We start from the raw sequence: 5364 nt of genomic DNA on the forward strand, positions 1-5364 counted from the left end.
AACGGACTCATATTTTTGAGGTTTGCAGGGTCCGTGTGTGTGTGTGTGTGTGTGTGTGTGTGTGTGTGTGTGTGTGTGTGTGTGTGTGTGTGCGTGTCAGGCGATCACCTTTTGTGACCTGACAAACAAAGTCAATGGGGAAGCCAGATACATATACAAAACTGTGGCAATAAAAGTCAGAAAATGGGGCAAAATTCACTTGGCAGTGAAACATTTGGCCTCCGTTGTGGTCGTAAGTCGAGGACTCTCTGTATTTGGAGGCCACTTAAAAAAGTTAATCAGATTTTAAAGATGATTTTGTAAATAGCCACTTGCAAAGTTCTCTATCAATGAACAGAAAATCTCTAATGTATTTGTGAATAAATGTATTCCAAATCAGAATGTTTGCTGATATTATTGTACCTGTCTCTTCCTCTTAATAAATCTTATTAAAGACTGTCACAATCTTACCTGAAATAATTATTTTTGGTTGAGGCAAGTGCCGAAGAACCTGCCACAAGGGTACTTCTAAGGTAGGGGTGTCGAACTCCAGGACTGTGGGCTGGATGTGGCTCTTGGAGTCCTTATATCTGGCCCATGGGTCTGGCCTGGAAATACCAAAGGACTGGCCTACACTGCCTCTGCCAGCCAAAATGGGCTGTGTGTGGCTCCCCGTGGCCCGTTTTTGGCCTCCACAGCTTCCTGCAGCACTCCGCCAGCCAAAAATGGCCGAAAACAGGGCAGAGTGCACCCTGCATGACTCCACTGGCCCCGGTTTGGCGGGCAGAGTGTTGCAGGAAGTTTCATCCCATCTCCCCCGCCGGCCTGCGAGTACTACAATGCTGATGCAGCCCTGGAAGAAATCCAGTTCTGACACCTCTGTTCTGTTCTCAATATTTTCACTCTCGAATTTCACCAAAGCAAAGCTGCAATTTGCTTTGACAACCAGCCAAAACTCCATGAAATAATGTGCACAAATCATCAATCCGTACTTCCATCTTACCCATAATTTTGATCTGTCAAACAGTCCCAGCTCATGAAGGATATATCATTTTAGCAGTAACTGAATATCTAATGCTATTGTAAGCACCAATAATAATTGTGTTTGCTTTCTGTGCTCTTCCCAAATAGCTTCTTGAATACCTTCTGGATGGTGGGAATGGTGTCATCTTCCAGTAACCTCTCCCTCCCTCCCTCCCCCCTCCCTCCCTCTCTATGTATTTTTGGCGAAGTTGCCATTTTTTCCCCTCCAGTAATGTATTGTTGGTTGTGATTCTTCATCAATAATCTGCCCATTGGGCAACGTTTCTGGGCATGAAAACACACAAAGGTATAGTACATGGCATCTCTAGGTTGTGCCAAGCCCCTCCTCCACAGCCAGCCCTTGACTTACAACCATTGAGCCCAGAATTATGGACATGACCTGTGCTAGTCATTAAGTGAATCAGGACCAGGTCCAATTTTACAACCTTTTTTGCAGCATTGTTAAGTGATTACTGGTCATTAAGTGAGTCTATTGTCTGCTATGGTTGCTTTTTGCCAGCAACTGGAAGTAAACAAGAAAGACTATAAAGAGCAGTCATGTGAATGCAGCAAGCAGCCATAAATGTAGGCTAGTTGCCCAGCATCCAAAGTGATTAAATGAGTGTGAAGAGGGGGGAAAGAGAGGCCGCTGTTGGAAGTTCGTATCAGGGTTGGAAGTAGACAGAACTCTCTGCGGTAGGCTTGAATGGTTACTAAACAACCAGGCTGAAGATTACTTTTACAGTACAAGGTAGTAATCCAAGAAGGGCTTCAAACTATAAGTGTGCAAAAATAAATCAGAAATCTGTCCAAGAGCAATTGCAGATCCCAAAGAAAAACACAAATTTCCTTCTCCATTTAAAAGAAAAATAAAATGCTGCAGTTCCTCCTACTTCATGCTAAAGGGTCTCTTACTGTAGCTTGTGTGCAAACACCAGGCTTTGAGATTCCCCCTCCCCCACCCCAAAATGGGTTGAAAGCGAATGGTTTACTACAGTGGTGGGATTCAAGTTCTCTGTCCGAATGATTTCTTCCAACAACCAATTTGCCAAACTGTTCAGAAAGTTAACAACCGGTTCTCCCGAAGTGGTGGGAACTGGCTGAATCCCACCATTGGTTTACTGACTCCTGAGTGGTCGGAGATACAAAACGTATCTGCCAAAGGTATAAAAAGTATCCACAGCCTCCAACATTGCAAAAGAAGAGATCAGTTTGGCATGAAAATTCAGCTCTCAAAATGAGCCAATGCCACCTGAAGACAAGAGTTTCAGAAATTTTTGAGCTGGTGCAAAGTCCTTAAGTTGAGTTGTTCCAAGAAGCATCTCTACTTAAAAAATAAATACTTAAATACTTCTGCTTAGCTCCTTAATGGTTAATTTTTATATCAACATTAATATTTGTATTTATTTGCTGTTCCATCTCTAGAGAGATTCTCAGTCACCCAGATCATTGTTGTCCCAAAGGTGCTTTTTCAAAAGGCAGCTGGACTTTTGTCTTGAAAACATTTCGCTTCTTACCTAAGTAGCTTCTTCAGTTCCAGCTGAATGGAAGCTTCTTGGATGAGAAGTGAAACATCTTTAAGTAAAAAACGATAACAACCAAGTAAATCCAATTGCCTTTTGAAAAAGCTCCTTTGGGTTTATTTGCTTTAGTCGCCATAAGCATTTCATGTAAATAGGCAGGCAGGATATTAATTAAATTGAAAATATATTTTAAAAGGATGTATTAGAAAAAAAATAGAGGAATTCCCCCTTTTCCTTAAACCTGCTATCCTATCTAAATAGTCCTCGATTTATGACTAATAACTTTGTGACTGAAGTTTCAAGTTTATTAGAATTTGTATGCCGCCCACTCCCATAGGGACTCTGGGCGGCTCACAACAGACAAGAAACATTTAATTTAAAAAAAAAAGATTAAAAAAAATAAAAATACAGTATTAAAATTCATGTCACTGAAGCTCTGACGGACCCTGAAAAGCTACTTAAGGCCCAGATATTCTGGCATTCTAGCACATATGTGACTGCATTTTGGGTGCTCAGCAACTAGTTTGCATTTACAGCTGTTTCCAGCACCCTGTGGTCATGTGATCATGATTTAACAATTTTTATTGGAAACTGGTATTTACTTTCAGTTTCTGGCAAAAAAACCCCATCACATAGAGGACAATGGATTCACTTAATGACTACTGCACGTAAGGTTGCAAAATCAGGCATTGTCACAACTTACGACTGTAGTTGTGGGCTCAATTATGGTTGTAAGTTGAAGGCCATATGAAGTATCAGGTATGACTCCGTTTCCTAGAATTCAGATGCAGAGGATTTGACTTTACAGCTTGAGTCTTTCAATTCTACAAGAAGCTTCCAAAATATTCTTGGCTGATCTAACCAATAGAACGAATGGGTCTGGAAAATAATTCCTTATTTGATCAAAGCCCCTTGTGCTGATACAGCAAAGGAGATCTGATTAGGGGAAATTTTTCTATGCGAGTTTCATTTGTCAGATCAAAACAACATGTGGAATTGAACAGGTTGAGACTGTCTCCATGACACCTCTGAAAGGCAGTTTTGAGTTGTGTAAGAACATGGTTGGATCATTCAGTTAATTATTAACAGATGCCTCTAGGAAGCTGGTGTTGGTCCCTCTGTTAGCTGCCTCTGACCAAAATTAGTTTACATAGCCATTGTTAGACAACCCAGATGAACAGTGAAGTGGCTGAAAATATTGTTGCATCATCTTGAAGCTGAGAGTTCCATAAACTAATTATACATTTTATAAGGGACTTATAATAAATGCAAGTGATTGTAGTCTGGGCAATTTGTTCATTATTTTACTATTTTCTGCCAAGTCCTGGTGATTCCTGGACTAATCCCCACAGTTTTCATGGCAAGACTTTGGAAGTAGTTTGCCACTGCATCTTCCTAGGACTGAGAGTGGCTGGCCCAAAGTCATCCTTACGGCTTTGTGCCTAAGGCAGGACTAGATGTCACTGTCCTCTAGTTTTCAGCTGATGCCTTAACCACTACCCCAAATTATATTGTTCATGCTATTCCCAACTTTAGAAGTCCCTTTTCTGTCCTTCTTATTAGGCACTTTTAAAAATCAATATTCCAGTGTTTAAAATGTTAAAGTGTTAAATTTGGACAGAGAAGACGGATTCAAGTTCTTGTTTATGCTATTCCTAACTTTAGAAGTCCCTTTTCTGTCCTTCTTATTAGGCACTTTTAAAAATCAATATTCCAGTGTTTAAAATGTTAAAGTGTTAAATTTGGACAGAGAAGACTTGGGTTCAAGTTCTTGTTTATGCTATTCCTAAATTTAGAAGTCCCTTTTCTGCCCTTCTTCTTAGGCACTTTTAAAAATCAATATTCCAGTGTTTAAAATGTTAAATTTGGACAGAGGAGGCTTGGATTCAAGTTCTCACTTAGCCACAGTGCTGAGCAGATGGACTTGAGCTCCATCCTCAACCCAACATATCTACAGGGTTGTTGAGAATAACCTGGGAGACTTGCCTTACCAGAGATAAATGATAGGATATACAAATAGTCTTTGACTTACAAGTTCATTTAGTGACCATTCAAAGTTACAAAACAGCACTGAAAAAAGTTACTTATGACCATTTTTCACAGTAACAACCTTGGCAACTTCATGTGGCCAAAATTCAGATGCTTGGCCACTGGTTCGTATTTATGACGGTTGCTGTGTCCCAGGGTTATATGATCACCTTGTATGACTTTCCAACAAGCAAAGTCAATGGGGAAGCCAGATTCACTTAACAACTGGGTTACTAGCTTAACAACGGCAGTGATTCACTTAACAACTATGGCAAGAAAAGTCATAAACTGGGGCAAAACTTACTTATTAAATGTCTCCCTTAACAAAAGAAATTTGGGGCTCAATTGTGGTCATAAGTGGAGGACTACCTGTAACTGCAATGATGATCTATGTAAAGCTTGCCATCCTAATTAAAACTAACTTCTAGAAATGCTATGGTGGGCAGATTGACATGGCCCAGAAAATACATGGAAATTATTCCAGAGCTTCCAAAACATCGATTCTTCAGCAAAGATAAATTCTGCATCTCTCTAAAATGCAATCATAATTCGTAACTACCAAGTCTTTCTATCTGCCAGAAAGTACAACCAAATAACTCTGCACAAGTATTCTTCCGCACAAGATTATATTTCCTTATCAATGAATCTGGTGGATTGAATATGTATGATGTTAATGAATACCTCTTTGAATGGAGCTAGACTGGGAAAACAGTTTTTATCTGCACCTCTGATAGTTTCCCCTGATCCTTAATTACCACTTTAGGACAACATTGTATTGTATTTCTTTCACAGGAATTCTGACATCAAACGC

Source organism: Thamnophis sirtalis, unplaced genomic scaffold (assembly GCF_051295495.1).
Source record: "Thamnophis sirtalis isolate CommonGarterSnake01/CBP01778 unplaced genomic scaffold, rThaSir2_p1.2 scaffold_1, whole genome shotgun sequence".
NCBI classification, from domain to species: domain Eukaryota; kingdom Metazoa; phylum Chordata; class Lepidosauria; order Squamata; family Natricidae; genus Thamnophis; species Thamnophis sirtalis.